This window comes from Adiantum capillus-veneris, chromosome 10, assembly GCF_014529385.1.
Source record: "Adiantum capillus-veneris isolate H3 chromosome 10, ASM1452938v2, whole genome shotgun sequence".
Taxonomy (NCBI): Eukaryota; Viridiplantae; Streptophyta; class Polypodiopsida; order Polypodiales; family Pteridaceae; genus Adiantum; species Adiantum capillus-veneris.
This window is the reverse complement of record NC_140940.1, coordinates 30623943-30640423: the sequence shown is the minus strand read 5'-3', so window position 1 is coordinate 30640423 and position 16481 is coordinate 30623943. Positions and strand designations below refer to the sequence as shown.

The 16481-nt window shown below is 49.1% G+C and overlaps 1 long non-coding RNA gene and 1 pseudogene across 1 annotated transcript in view; one reads left to right on the top strand and one right to left on the bottom strand.

The window, feature by feature from the left end:
* The first annotated feature begins 1364 nt into the window (after positions 1-1364).
* The window catches only part of LOC147448637 (uncharacterized), an 82084-nt gene continuing 66967 nt past the window's right edge, over positions 1365-16481 (top strand). The window contains exon 1 of the long non-coding RNA XR_015189514.1: positions 1365-1501. This is a non-coding gene — a long non-coding RNA (uncharacterized LOC147448637). The remainder of the gene's footprint in view (positions 1502-16481) is intronic.
* LOC147448638 (pentatricopeptide repeat-containing protein At1g20230-like) lies at positions 2733-4141 on the bottom strand (annotated as a pseudogene).

Below are 16481 nucleotides of genomic sequence, written 5' to 3'. Positions count from 1 at the left end.
GTGTATATCTTGTGTTTCGATGTTCGTGATCGACAAACTCAATTTTTGTTAAGTAATGGGTAACATAACCTTTACGAATACCAAAACCATTCTTAACTGAGGGAATCTTACCTTCCAATAGTGCACATATATAATATAACCAGATCATCAGCTGATCCCGAAATAGCTAATAACACCACAAGTGGAAGTGGAGCACCTTTCATCTCAAAGTGAGAAGTGCTTGCTTTCAACATGACCATTACCAAACAAATCACAATATCAGACACCGTATCATTTCAGATTATTTGGATATTTATTCAAAAATCCAAGTTCAACAATATCTCAGAACTACGACTCAAAAGTTTAAAGTTTACCAAATGCATCTAGTCAAATGACAGTCTTTATGAAAATCAAAGCATAATGATATCCCATGACCAATTCTAAGCAGGTGTAAATGCACCTACATGGTATGTATCCCAATGTGATCATCAAGATCATTTGTTGTCGAATTCCAGATGCGAGCTGTGACGAGAGGGTTTCAGAATGTGACATGCTACCATTCATTTGTAGATGCAACCATGTCGCTTTGCAAGATTTTCGTATGTACTCTACTCCTTCATATTAACGCTGCATGTGTGTGTGTGCGTGCATGAGCTCGTTTGCATGTGTGAGTGTGTGTTTTTATGTGTGAGCAAAAGGGTGTGTGTATGCTGCAGACATCCTTCTCGATGTGTATGTTAAAAAATGAGCAGAGGTCCGAGACAAAACCAATCCAAAGATAGGCTGCCAAGGTCAACCTACTTGCAAAAAACCGCCAGGATCAATAAGGATAAGGCGAACAACAAGGTGCGCAAGTGTGTGTGTGTGTGTGTGTGTGTGTGTTGAATACCATCCCTAAGTAGCGAAAGAGAAGACCTCTGTGGCGAGTGTATAGGGAACTAAGCAAGCGACTTAGGGTATCAAAACGAACACAGAACAACAGAGAGCACCCTAACCAGGCCAAGCAAAGGGGAGACCTTATATGGGCAAGCAAAAAGCAACCTAACTAGGCCAAGCAAGAAGAATACTATTCTAATCAGCTTAGAAAACGAAGCCAATCTTGTGATGCAGTCAAAACCACACAGAACAAGAGTGTGTGCGCGATTACGGCAAGGGTCTGTGTGTGCGTTCATATATGCAAAATGAACGAGCAAATAGGAGAAATGTCTATATAAGAAGGAAAAAATAACCTTATTAGGTACATTGATAAGTAAGAACATGGGTAATGCTCATTTATTGGCACGTCGTAAGGTAGGGTCTATTGCTAGCATGGCCATAGGGGATTTAGGCCAATGGGGACTCGGGAGTGGTCGAGCAAGGGTTTTTTTTTGGGTGGAGGGCATGCACGGGATTTCTATATTTGTTTGGTGGTTCGGGTGCATTTTGGGCGTGGAAATTTGATTGTGTGTGTGTGTACTTTTTCTAAACTGCAGTTGATATCGAGGTAGCGAGAGGGAGGAAGGGATCGTGTGATTTTGAAGAGGTGTGTCTCTCTCTCTCTCTCACACACACACACCTCTTCTTCCACTCCTCCTCCCTCTTGTCTTGCTTGCTGCTGATGCCTGCTTTGCCCGTGTAGACCAAGTAATCGTAGCTGTAAATAACGTAGATGATGTGTGTGTGTGTGTGTGTGTGTGTGTGTGTGAGAGAGAGAGAGAGAGTGAGAGAGGGGTGGGATTTTCTGCAGCTCTGCAGTATTCAGAGTTGTGATTACATTTACAAGTGCTGAAATGGTAGTATTTACATTTAAGTGTGTGTGTACGTGTGAAGCTGGTCTCTCTCTCTCTCTCTCTCTCTCTCTCTCTCTCTTTGTTTTAGGCTCTCTGCTACGCGCACACACACACATATACACACACACACAACAAGCAAGGGAGAAATGGGGCCAAGCAAGGTACTGCATACTAACCAATATATTTTTAGTAATAATTTGTATTGTATCTATACACTTCAGCAATCTCTGAGATTCGTCTAGGCAATCCCTGTCTAAAGGGAAAATTCCTCTGACTGAGTAAAAAAGAAAAACTACTTGCCTCACCTGCACTTTGCGTTCATTGAAAAAAGTAGTCCAAAGATTCCACCTAAACTTAGGTTCATTGTGCTGCAATGAATTTCTTCATGTACTGCCAACCTCCACAATGGTTAGAGGCGACTCACTGTACAAAGCCTTCATTTCGAGTGCGAAGGCCCAGCCGAGAAGGCCTCGAGGAAGAAGGGTAGAAGTCCTTCATGCGAGAACTGGGAAAATGAAACAGCAGCATTTCCATAGCGAGCTTGGCGATTTGCTCATCTTCTTCAAGGACCTTGAAAATCTGGCTATGAAGGCACGGACAGGGAGAAACGGGGGTAGGAGACGAGGAATTGTTGCTGATGATGGACACATTTCTGCTGAGGCATGGGATTGATGGTGGAGCGTCATGCAGAGACAATGAAGAGGATGGAGCTGGCGATAGGACCAGAGCTATCAAAGCTAGCCAGCTTGGTGCAACAATTGGAGTCTCCACAAGACAATAAAGATTGTAGTCGAATGAAATGGCCGTTGTAGAGATGGCAGTCTTCAAGATACTAGGTAGATAGATGCCAAAACGGGGCAAGCAACAATAGCAAGGCTGTTATTTGTTGCTAAGTGCAAGTGAAAGCTAAACCAAATGAATTGAGGCCCTACATCTTTGGTTTGTAAAAATGAGCATAGGGCCTCTTAAGCACTTGCTGTACCTCTAATATGTAGGTGTCTGTCCTGATAAACTAGTATTAGGCACCAATCTTGATGCTTGAAGAATGTGTAAAGCTGCAGGCTTCCATATCCACATTCTTTGTCTCGTCAAAACACCGATATCCTAGTCCATTGTCGCTCAAAGTGTCGCAACTTGTGAGCAAACCTGTCCATGAGATTGCATTGGGAGAAATAGGCATGGTATGAACCAGACCTGCTGCTTCATCGAGCTGTCCCACACACCCCAATATGTTGATGATGCGGCTGTAATGTTCGATGCTTACATCACTACTGCCACCCTTGGACAAATGCTCGCAATAGGCACGACAGATATCTAAAGGACTCGTGCGATTCCGCATAGAAAGAACACTGGTTATCAGTTTGCTGTTTGGCTCCAAGCCTTGGTGTTGCAAGCCTCGTAGACACTTCTCCACATGGCTATGAGATCCATGTCGTGCATTTCCTGCAATCATCGAACCTCACATTGCAATATCTCTAAATGGGCACTTCTCAAATACATGGCATGCCTCCACTATCCATCCACATCCACCATACATGTCCACAAGGCTACTACTAATAGCGATGTTTGATTCAGTCCGCTCATTACAATCATCATGTGTGTCCACCTGCCTTCTACTATTGTGCATGTGTAGGCACGTGCTCTCAAGCATGCCAAGAAGGTTACTTTATCAGGGAAAGTGACCTCCTTGGCCATCTTCTCATAAAACTCGAGGGCAGCCAGACAACTCCCATTTTCTACACAGGCGGTTATGATTACACCTCAGGAAACAACATCATGGCTGGTCATTTTATGAAAAATGGACAGCATGGACAATGCTGTCCGTAAATACCGACACTTTGCATAAAAATCAAATAATGCATTTCCAATTTGAACGTCTGATTCGAGCATTCTTTTGATGATCGAATCATGCACTTCTCTCCCATAGTCTACAGCCTTAATGCTTTTACATGCTTTTAGAGTAGAAAGGAATACAACAAGAGTCGGCACCAAACCTTCATGTTGTAAAAACTCGAATATTTCGAGGGCTTGCGAGCCATGTCAATGTTGGGCATATCCTGCAATCATAGCCTTTACACCTTCGCCTTGCATAGTCTTGAACATGTCAATTGCAAGATGACTGTGGCCATACTCTGCATATCCAGATATGACTGCACACTAGATACGACATCTCTGTTAGGCAGCACACAAAATACTGCATAAGCATCAGCAACACATCCACATTTTGCATACATATCGACAAGAGTGTTTCCAACCTTAAGATCTACCTTAAGTCCATTCTCTACTGTAAGTGCATGTAGCAAAAAACCATAGATTATGTGCCTTATACAATTGCATGCTTTGAACATACAGATAAATGTCACTCTACTTGGTTCTATGCCATCTTGAGCCATTCTTTCAAAGAGTGCAAATCAGCAACCAATGGTGGAAGGTATTAGGAGGTGAAGAGGCTGCAGAGGAGGGCTAAAGGTGGTGTGGCTATGAGAGGTGAAAAGAGGTTCTGCTTATCGACTACTGTAAAGCAAGATAAATGGTGCTAGAATGGCCAAAGATGTGGCGGCTTCGGGAAATCATGTAGGAGGTGCAAGATGAGTTTGGTTGGCTTGGTATAACCAAGGCTTGATTAACCAAGCCCACTGCTTTGAGAGAAGGGGGGGGGGGGGAAACTAGGCATCTGCAAGAGCGACAATATGCTCTTGTGGCTCATTAAGGACAATTTCTATGAAACGCATGCCATCCCTCAACTGCATCAGTATTTTTTTTTTTCGAGAAATAGATCCTTCTATTAGTTACTAAAACTGCCCATATGTTAGGTGCAGCGGAATGAATGTTGTATTTCTCAAGATTAGTGATCTTTATTTGCTCAAGGTTCCTTTTAGTTCTTAGGGAAAGAGAGAGCTTTCCGGCCTATGGAGAGTGCTATGATCACGAACAAAGTGAGTGGATATTGTGCGTGCAAGTGAATGAGACTGAGAGAAGGAGAGAGAAGAGATTCGACACCCAAGAGGTTGTAAAACCCTCCTCTAAAGGCCCCACTCTCGTCGGCGAGAGTGGTCTACTTTGATTGCACAAAGGTGTACAATGCGTATGCAATGGGACTATGCCGATGACGACGACAGTGATGATGATGGCGACTTAGGCTGAAATCTGTGATCTTCTATTGGCTGATGTTTCATGGTTGTCTTGGTGGCTGAAAATGACTGTTTTCATGCTGTTTCCATGGCTGAAAATGATCGATTTGTTGGGGGTCCTGCTGATGGTAAAAACGTTGAAGTCTTGTACCTGCTAGGCTGCGTTTTAGGGTTGATTACTTTGGCTGAAAAACGCTGGACAGCAGGTTCTCAAATGCTGAAAACGCTGGTCTGGAAGGGGTCCGAGTGCTGAACAAAAACGCTGAAGGGATCTGTCTTGCTTGCATTAGTGAATGGGCTGAAAACGCTGATGTTGGTGCTAGGGGAAAAACGCCAATTGATGGAGGATGCTGGCGATGGCTGATGGTAATGGTGGCGACTCTGCAATGGAAGGAGGCGCTAAGTGTTGGGAACTGCCCGCGAGGATGGATGTCCAAAAACGCTGGGGGTGCTTTGGGGGGGGGGGGGGGGGCGGGGGGGGGGGGTACTGCTGAGAAGTTTCCTGTTGAGCGGGAATCTCCTGCTCCTCTTCTGCCAGAAAGTGCTAACTTGGGTTTGCTTATATATTAACTTAGCAAAATTGCCCTACCTACTTTTGTTGGAAAGTCACTTAAAAATAATAAGTGAAAATAAGCAATAAATAGGAAAATAGGCTAAATGCACTGGAAAATTCCCCTAACTGATGCTAATGGATTCTGATGGGAATTCCGATGATCATGCTGTGTGCAACCGGAGGATATGCATCTATGCTAAGTGACTGGGCATGCACGGTCTACGAATAGACTCACAAAAGTACCAGATCACTGCTAATCTAAACTTGACTGAACTGACCGAACCCTGCTGTGGTGTAGCTTGTCCACGGACACATAGGGTTGGGATGTGTCATGTGACATCCCCTTCTTTTCAAAGTGAGGTACTGGTACCGAACTGTATGGCGTCGAGGGAGATCGCCAACAACATCCGAAATCTTGGAAGGACTCTTCGCCGGCCCACTCTGCTGTGTGAGTCGTGCGGTGCTTGAACTTCATAAAGGTCTGCAACGCTTGCTTCTTTGGGCCGCGCCGAAAGCGACACAAAGTCTTCTGTGGCTCCTTCCTTGCTTCAACTTCGTCTAGAGACCTGCTTCCTTCGTCTTCAAGAATCTCCATGGCTGAAAATTCCTAAAACCATCTCCAACACAAAACCATGAACATACCTATTCCATATAAAGTGAAGGAAAAAAAACTTGTCTTCTCTAAAGACTGTGTATGCAATGTCGATGAACATAGAGACGGAGTGACAACCCGTTCATCAAACACATGCAAACAATGCGATCAATCTTTTCTATGTGATCAGTCAACTGTGGCAAATCACAATGGAAATGCCTATGCTTGGTGCTCATACAATCATGTGCTTTGTCAAAAATTGTGTCATGCAAAGGAAGTGACATGGAATGTGACTTCCTGACGTACAAACTTTTCAGCTTTTCATGAACAATCCGCATACATTCGTGCTCATCCATGAGAGAAATGTGTTCAACATGCAATATGTCATGCCTAGGGAAAAGGGATCACATAACGATGTTGATTAAAATACAGGAAACCTTCACGAATGAAACTCTCGAACAATGCGTGCGTATCAATCATGCGAACACATAATACTTCCTGTGATGGCTCTTTGGACCAAGGCTCGAGAGCCAAGATCGCTTCTTCCGGATCTATCGAATCTTCTTGTGGGGGATCTGTGGACCTTGACTCGAAAGCCAAGATCGATGCTTGGTGATTGATCGAATCTACAACGAGGTTAGCTTCGCTAGGAAAAGCATCAACTAACACATCATCCTTATGAACAATCACATCATCTTCATGCAACTCATCATGCTTCTGAGAAATCACATCTTGATCATGCAAATCATCATGCTCGTGAGAAATCACATCTTGATTATGCAAATCATCATGCTTGTCATTGGCATCCAAATCATCATGCTTAGCAATATCATTTAAATCATCATGTTTATCTTTGTCATCTAAATCATTGTGCTTATCATTGTCAATCAAAACATCATGCAAGTCATTGTCAATCAAATCATCATCATGCTTCACACAATCATGCAAATCCTGTGTATCATGCTTTGGAGAAGAAGAGACTGAGAGTCTCCGTCTCTTGAATCTCTTGCATCTGTGTCGGCACGGGATACAAGAGTCGCAAGCACTCTTGCATGTGTTGGTCGCGCCGTTCTTGTCTTGCCTTTCTTTCGGCTTCTCTTTCTGCTTTGTCTTCTGCATGTCTGCGTTTCATTTCTGCCATTCTTTCCATAAACATCTGCTTTAACTTCTCCATAGGAGTTAGTGCAATCTTTGTCGTAGATGGGGAAGGGTCGGAAAAACCTCCTGATGGGGAAAATTCTTCTTCGCCTCTCTCATGCTCATCACCTCCAAGCGAAGTATCCATTCCGCTTCGAGTAATGATTATTCTGAAGTCGTGGGTTCTTGTGGTCTGGGTTCTTAAGTTCACGAGGAACTTGGGTTCTTGAGGGTCTTGGGTTCTTAAGTTCACGAGGAACTTGGGTTCTTGGGGGTCTTGGGTTCTTGAGTTCACGAGGAACTTGGGTTCTTGGGGGTCTTGGGTTCTTGAGGTTCTTGAGGTTTTCTTTCGCTTGCAAATCGCGTTGGAGAAGGATCTTCTCTTCACCCGAGTTCTACTCCTTTTTGCGGGCGCACCCCTTGGCGGCCTTGCGCTCACACCAAGGTTGCTTTTTCCCACCTCACGTCGATTGGCCGGCCGCTAAGTGCACGGTCCGCTCTCAATGAGTGAAAAGAGACACAAGGGGAGGCTGGACAAACCCTTCTTTCTTGGGATTCCTGTCACTCTTCAACAAAACACGATTAGGAATCGCCACGCCTAAGTAAACTTGGGTTCGTGCGACCGCAACAAGCAAAAACAAATTCTTGTGGTTCTTTCCTTGAGTAATGCAGAACGCTTCCAAAGCTCTGATACCAATGTTAGGTGCAATGGAATGAATGTTGTATTTCTCAAGATTAGTGATCTTTATTTGCTCAAGGTTCCTTTTAGTCCTTAGGGAAAGAGAGAGCTTTCCGTCTTATGGAGAGTGCTATGATCACGAACAAAGTGAGTGGATATTGTGCGTGCAAGTTAATGAGACTGAGAGAAGGAGAGAGAAGAGATATGACACCCGAGAGGTTGCAAAACCCTCCTCTGAAGGCCCCACTCTCGTCGGCGAGAGTGGTCTACTTTGATTGCACAAAGGTGTACAATGCGTATGTAGTGGACTGATGCAATGGGACTATGCCGATGACGATGACGGTGAAGACGACGGCGACTTAGGCTGAAATCTGTGATCTTCTATTGGCTGATGTTTCGTGGTTGTCTTGGTGGCTGAAAATGACTGTTTTCATGGCTGAAAATGATCGATTTGTCGGGGTCCTGCTGATGGTAAAAACGCTGAAGTCTTGTACCTGCTAGGCTGCGTTTTAGGGTTGATTACCTTGGCTGAAAAACGCTGGACAGCAGGTTCTCAAATGCTGAAAACGCTGGTCTGGAAGGGTCCGAGTGCTGAACAAAAACGCTGAAGGGATCTGTCTTGCTGGCGTTAGTGAATGGGCTGAAAACGCTGATGTTGGTGCTAGGGGAAAAACGCCAACAGATGGAGGATGTTGGCGATGGCTGATGGTAATGGTGGCGACTCTGCAATGGAAGGAGGCGCCAAGTGCTGGGATCTGCCCGCGAGGATGGATGTCCAAAAACGATGGGGTGCTGGGGGGGTACTGCTGAGAAGTTTCCTGTTGAGCGGAAAGCTCGTGCTGCCTCTTCTGCCAGAAAGTGCTAACTTGGGTTTGCTTATATATTAACTTAGCAAAATTGCCCTACCTACTTTTGTTGGAAAGTCACTTAAAAATAATAAGTGAAAATAACCAAAAATAGGAAAATAGGCTAAAATGCACTGGAAAATTCCCCTAACTGATGCTAATGGATTCTAATGGGAATTCCGATGATCATGCTGTGTGCAACCGGAGGATATGCATCTATGCTAAGTGACTGGGCATGCACGGTCTACGAATAGACTCACAAAAGTGCCAGATCACTGCTAATCTAAAATTGACTGAACTCTGCTGTGGTGTAGCTTGTCCACGGACACGTAGGGTTGGGATGTGTCACGTGACACCATAGGGCTACGACCACCTCTTCAAGAGAGGGCTACAACAACCGTGGTGGGCGACTCTCCCAATGAAAAAACCACCATATGTACAATGGGGCTAAATCAAGAAATGGGGGGAGGGAAAAGCCACACAGGTGGTCGGTAGTGCCATCGGAGTACACCCTGGACCATGGTGTAGAAAGGCCCAGGACGCCAGAGTCGAAGGAAAGCCTCTCTGTGCTCCCGCATGCAGTCGGAGCTGCCCTGTAGTCCCTCGAGCTGTCCTCTGAGAGTGTGGATCAGCTCTCGCCAAAAATCGCGTACAGTCTCTGTTGGTGACACAGGGCGAGCCTCAAAGATGCGGAAACAACGGGCCTGCCAGATGAACTAGAGTGTCAGGCCACTGATGAGCTCCCAACACTCCTATCTCTCACTGCACCACTCTTGTGGAGTAAGCTCTGTAGCAGGCTGAAGTGTAGGTCGACCCACCTGCATCACTATCATCCTGCTGGTGGAGGATAGCTCAAACTGAAGTGCCGGGCCCGTGAGGGTGGACCAAGCCGCTGCTCCCCAAGTGTACTGGCGAGCTGTGGAGAGAGCAGGCATCAGCCGAAGAACTCGTAGCCACACCTGCTGGGCCGAGGGACAGTCCCAAAGACAGTGACACTGACTCTCCACAAGATCATCACAAGCTGCACATGTGGCCGAGAGACCACTATGCACTAGCCAGCTCCCAACTGCTGTAGCTCTGTGTGCGACCAGCCACTGAAACAAGGTGACTCGCCTCGGCTTTCTGGAGTCCCACAACCTCTCCCAAAATGTTGCCAAGAACTCAGCAGTGAGACCCTCCTCCTGCCAATGAGGTGCTGCAGCAGCGGGGCGGGCCTCTCTGTGTGCTGCTAGTGTATGACGTCCCAGACGAACAATGTACTAAAAGAACGGGACTCTTGGATGGTCTGCAGAAGAGAAGGGATCCCTCCATAGCCACTCACCATGATCCCATTGTACTCGTGCCAGTGGACAACACTCCTAAGCCCACAGCCTCGAGTGTCCAGTCTCAAGAGCTGCTGGGTCAGGATCTATGACACAAGTCCTCCCACAGATGCCCACTACTCGGATCCTCTGAAAACAGCACTCTGCCACCTGCGGGGCCTCTACTGCAACTCGCTGAAGGCGTCCCCCACCTTGGAGCTCAAAGAACAGAGATGGAATAGTCTCTGAGTAGGCCCTGACTGAGATGAGAACCTCCAATCGTGTGAAGGCTCCCATCCACCGGGGTGCTACACGCTCGAGAGGCGTGAGCTACTCAGCTGGAACTGACTTTGAGATGTCCTGGCACATGCTCTGCACCCCTCTCATGCCCTGTAGAGCTAGAGACCCTGCACCTCCTCTGACAAACCTGTAAACTCTAGGCAGTCACCTCAAGAGCGCGCTGGACCCGTTGCCATGGGACCCCAAGAAACATGAGGCCGACTACCAACCAAGTGGCGTCTCTGAGTGCTAACCATGGGGTTCCAGACGAGGGGCTGCCGTAGGCGCTCCTGTATGCACGTAGGTTGTCTCTGCTCCAGGCCACGCCGCAAGAGCTCCCAAGATCGAAGCAAGCTCACAGCGAAGCGGTCCTCGAGTCTCCTGCTCAAACCAACTCTGCGCATCTCTGTAAAGATCCATCTGGTCGAAGGTTGCCAAGGGCCTCCTGCCTGAGGCACCCTAGCATGAAGCCGCTGTAGCAAGAACTCCTTCCAGGGCTCCTCACTTGGAAGAAGTCCTCTGACGATGAACTTCCCAAGGAGGGCTCTGCTCTCTTGTGTTGGATCAATGATCCCAAGTCCTCCTTGTGAACAAGGAAGAGTGATGACCTGCCAAGCCACTTTGGCTCGGGCTATCTGAGTGTCACGTCCTGACCAAAGGAAGTTCCTGATCAGCCTCTCTACCTGGCTGATACAAGAACTCGAGAAGATCCAGCAAGAAGTGATGTACCACATAGTTGTCAACAACACCTGGTTGGCAACTACTACTCTGCCAGCCAAAGAAAAGCCAAAGAAAGTCGTGCTGAGCTCCAATGTACAACTTTCTCCTGATAGACAGGAGAAGGGGAGCAATCTGCTGCTCAGGAGACAAGTCCAAACCCACCTGACAGCCCAAGTACCAAACTGTAGTCCCTGGGGGAATCCACCTAAAACCCTCTCCTAGCATCCAATCGGGCACAGGAGCACTACCAACCGAGAAAGCCACTGTCTTTCTCCAGTTGATCAGTGCGCCCGATGCACAACAGAAGGTCTCCAGAGCTTGCTCACACCTGTGAAGGTTGGCCTCCTGGCCACCTAAGTACAAGGCTGAGTCGTTGGCAAACTCAGTGTCCAGTAGCTCATCTCCTTGAATAGGGAGTGCTAAGCCTCATAGACCAACCTGCTGCGACACCAAAAACCTGCTCATCGCCTCCGCATAGAACAAAAAGAGGGAGGGAGCAAGAGGACAGCTCTGTGTGACTGAGCGTGTAAGCATGAAGCGATCACCTCTACCTCCTGCCAAGAGTACCTGACTATGAGCCTGTCTGTACAGAGCTGACATCCCTCTGATCCAAGCATCTGAGAAGCCCATCCTGCGTAGAGTGCCCTCTAGAAAGTCCCAGTCAACTCTGTCGTATGCCTTCTCAAAATCGAGAAGAAGAATCACGAGGTCCTCACCACGGAGCTGTGCCAGGGCAGAAGCCTCCCAAAAAGTAAAGATGTTGTCAAGGATACTACGTTCCTTGACAAAACCTGTCTGAGTCCCATGTATAAGGCTCTCTAGAAGTGGCTGAATCTTCAAACTCAGAGCCTTGGCAAGAATTTTGTAGGTTGAGTTGAGGATGGTGATGGGGTGCCACTGTCGAATCTCATCCAAGGAGCCACCTCCTTGGGAATGAGGTAGATCAAGCCCTCACTTATGCTGTCAGGCATCACTCCTGTGTGCAAAATGTACTGAAAAGCACTATAGAGATCTGGGCCAAGCAGGTCCCAGTACTCCAAGAAAAAATTGGGAGTCAACCCATCCTCACTTGGACAGCTACCATGGGGGAGGGCCCTAAGAGATGTGTGCAGCTCCTCAAGCTGAAGTGGCAGCTCAAGCCTCTGACGCATATCCTCAGTCACAAGACAAGGCATCTGTGCTCAAACCTACTCCCTGCATGCATCCTGACGCTCTGACTGGGACTCTGCAGGCAGTAACTCGCAGTATTAGTCAGTAGCAACTGCACGCATATCCTTGGGCTCAGAAGCAACTGACCCGTCTGGCCTCCTCAACTGACTGACCTTGGCATGCGAGTGCCGAGGTCCCACTGCCTCAAAGAAAGCACCAAACACTCTGTCGCCCACCTGGGTCCACTGAGATGCCTGTCGGTGAAAAGCAAACTCATGCCGCCTCTTCTCTGTGCTAGCAAGCTCCTGTCGGGCCTGCTGTAACTGCTGCTCCAACCAAGGGCTGTCTGGATGCTGCTCTTGCATCCTCTGTAACGAAGCAATGCCCTGTCTGAGACGCTGCTCCTCCTCTCTCGCTGCAGCCCGCCGGCGAGCCAGAGACTCCTGGAGAAAAAACCGGCTAATCTGGGCTAGGCCTGAGGCCACTCTGCCAGCAGGAGGATCCTGCCTGTCCAAGCTCTCTGTCTAGAGAGCCTCTACCCGCTCTCTGAGTGCCGAGTCCAACAAGACCCTCTCTGGGATGCGAAGCATCGTGCTCCCACTCCTTTGCCTGTCTGCCATTGTGAGGATCATTGGTGCATGTTCCGAGAAGGAGGTCCCTGCCAGAATGCCCACTGTCCCTTCCAAGTCACTGAAGTGGTCACTAATGTAGAAGCGATCTATCCGCGATAGATTCACTCCTCCCACTCTGCGGTCCGGACCGAGAGAAGGCAAGGTTGTCTGGGGGCCTCACAAAACTAGAGTGCTGTCAAACATCCGAAACCCTCAGAGACATACAAAACCTCTCCCAAGCTGCCAGCTCAACTCCATGCACTGTAGCATGGCTACCACCAATCCTGTCAGAAGGGTCCTCCAACATGTTGAAGTCCCCTCCTATGCACCAATGTTCTGCCTGCGGCAGAGACTCAACTATTTGAGACCAAAACTCTGCACGAGCACTCGCCACATTGGGCGCATAGATGTTCAGGAGACCCACTAGGCCACCCTAAACCTGCATAGTAATCCACAGAGCCCTGCTTGGCACAATAATCCCTTTGCCCACAATGGCTTGCTGCAAAGAGTCCGCAATAGTCATACATACCCTACCCTGGATACCTCCAGGTCCAAAAGCAGCTGGTCAAAAAGTATCATATCGTCCACGCAAGAGCTGACCACAACGTCTAATGCGGCTCTCACATAGATGGTGCTCGTGAAGCATAAGGAGATCAATCTCTCCTCCCACAAGGCGGCGCTAAAGCTCCTGACGGAGTCGGCCCCGCTGACGCTGAAACTGGGGCCCACCTAGTCCCTGCATGTTCCATGAGACGATCCTCATGGGGAGCGAGAACGAACAAATGCTGCCACAGCAGCTAGACGGGCTATCTTCGAGGCTGGCTTGGATGGGGAGTAATCCGTATCCGAGCGTCCTCTAGATAGGCGTGACTGCAACGAGTGCCTGGCCCAAGCCCAAGCAGAGCGAGCCGTACGTAAAGCAACCTCCTCTGTCCAGGAGTCCTCATGAATGTATACATAGCATGGCAAGCACTGTGTATTGGCAAAGAAGTAAACCACAATGTGTCTACATCTTGCTGAGTCTGGAGGTGCCACCGCAAACTTGGCTAGTGGCCACAAAGTCTGGAGGATGTCGGTAACTCCCTAGTTCTCCCATGTGGTGAGAGAACTCTAGGACCTGTGTGTGCAACCATCCCAACACTGAGTCGAGAGTCCACTCTGTCTTGGTCCCTGCCGCAAAGGGGGAAGGAGAAGCCAACTGCTTAGTCCAAGGCCTCTGTTGCCCTAGTGGTAAGGAACAGAACATGGATCCTGAAGCACGCTGCCTCATGGTCTGCTGAGGGGTCGCCGCGAAAACAAGTGAAGCTGTAGTCGAAGAAGTCCCATCGGTGCCGGATGTGAATGCTCGTCAGACCACGAGGGATAGCTGCAAGGGAAGATGTCTGTACCTGCAGAGGGGTGGCAAGAAAGGCTGTCCCTCTCTCGCTAAGCGACTCGTGGCAAAGGCGCTGCCAAGAGATCTCCTAGCCGCCGGAGAAGGCCCTGCCCCCTGGGTCGACTGTGGAACTGAAGCAGGAGGGGGGGGAGAAAGAGCTGGGGAGAGCGGTGGAGAACGAGGGGCAGGAGGGAGCGGCAGAGGTAGAGGGGCGGGGGGGAGAGGCGGCGGGAGCAAGAGGCGGGGGGGGCGGATGAGGAAGAGGGGAGGAACTCTGGGGGGGGAGGGGCTGTCGAGGGTGAAGCTCGGGTGGAGGCTGAAGCAGGGAACTCATCCTGCTCAAGAGGACTAAACCGGTTTCCCGTGGGAACCCACTGCTGCTGAGTAGGCACCTGAGGACCACTCTGAGTGCTAGGCTGACGCTGTGGCCCCTGTCGTCGTCTGCCACGGGCCTGCTGCCATCCCTCCTCCGTTGGAGCCCCAGGCTCAGAGGGTGGCTCTGCATGTGTGCGCTGTGTCTCTGTCTGTGTCTGCTGGCCAACCCTTGCAGGCTGGGGCTGAGGCTGTGGTGTAGGTCGAGGCCTCCTCCGTGGACAAGCCTTCGCTAGATGGCCCATCTGTCGACAAATGAAGCACTGGTTCGGGAGGTTCGAATACTCCACTCTCTGTCTAAACCAATCCCCACTCACCCGAGGCAGAAGAATAACCTTTGGGAGGGTGTGAGTGTCTCTGACCAAAACGCGAGGAACTGAGGGAATGTCAGCCGCCTTGGCAGCTACTAAGGTTGCCGTGCGAGGTGTCTCCAGGACAGCCCCAATGGCTGAGCCGATCCTGGACAAAAGTGGTAAGTACTCCCTCCGCGAAACCGGAAAGCAAACAGAGATGGGGATGTCTGCCTTCTCTATTAGAACATCCGAAGCAGGGTTGAAACCATGTCTCCACTGTCGAAAGTGGGCACGTGCTGCTTGGATGGTCAGTGGACTCATGGCGATGACCTTGGACGCCATCTCGGAGGTCTCAAACTCGATCTGATAGTACCCTCGTCCGAGTATCTGTACGTCCAAGATCTTGCCCACCTCTGCGAGAAGGCGGGCCTCGAGAAGGTCACACAACTCTCCTCTGCTAGGTCGGGTGCCGAGAATCTTGCAGATGACAGAAGTTGCCTGCAATCGCTCTACCTCTGCGGCAAGGCTCGCTTGCTCTGTCGGAGAAAGAGCAAGTCGAATGGTGGGCTCAGCGGGGTCGGGCGAGGGGGCTTCGGACGAGTCCCTCTGTGGCGGAGCTGGAGCCTCCATCTGTCTACTGCTGTGGCGAAAAAACGGGCGGTGTAGAGAATCTGCAGACGAGCGCTGAGCATTGTCCAAAAAGACGGTACTGCACGAGCCAATTTGCAGAAGGCTTCGGGGAAAAAAGGGGGGGGGGGGGGGGGGGGGGGGGCAACGCGAAAGGGAGGCAGCGGGCGGCCTATGGGGCAGCGCGAAAACAGGGGGGGCAGCGGGCGGCTGTGAGGCAGCAAGTAGGGGCTGGCGGGGGCGGGGGGGCAGCGCTGGTGCAGGGGGGGGTTTAGCGATGGCGCAGCAAGGGGGGTCAGTAGCAGTAGCGAGCGCGCTTCCTCTTGCATGAGGGAAACAACTGCATCAATATTAATTGCAATAAAAATTATGCTCATGTCAGGCCACATTAACTCACAACTAGCATGCCTAACATGGTGAGATGCTCACCTCTGGAGTTGTGCCAGCTGCTTGGACTTGGCAATAGCTACCGCTTTCTCAGTAGGGCTTAGGGGATTCAAGGGGTGCTTGGTGCTCATACAATCATGTGCTCTTTCGGAAACTGTGTCACGTCAAGGAAGAGACATGGAACGTGACTTTCTTACATGCAAACTTTTCAACTTTTCACGAAAAATCCGCATATATTCGTGCTCATCCACGAGAGAAACGTGCTCAACATACAATATGTCATGGCTAGGAAAAGGGATCACATAACGATGCTGACTAAAATACAGGAAACGATCACGAATGAAACATTCGAACAATGCATGCGTATCAATCATGCAAACACATAATACTTCCTGTGATGGTTCTTTGGACCAAGGCTCGAGAGCCAAGATCGATTCGTCCTGAATGATCGAATCGTCCTGTGGGGGTTCTTTGGACCTCGACTCGAAAACCAAGATCAGATCTTCGTGACTGCTCGAATCTACAACGAGGTTAGCTTCGCTAGGAAAAGCATCCACTAACACATCATCCATGTGAACAATCACATCATCTTCATGCAACTCATCATGCTTGTGAGAAATCACATCTTGATCATGCAAATCATCATGCTTGCCATTGGCATCCAAATCATCATGCTTAGCAA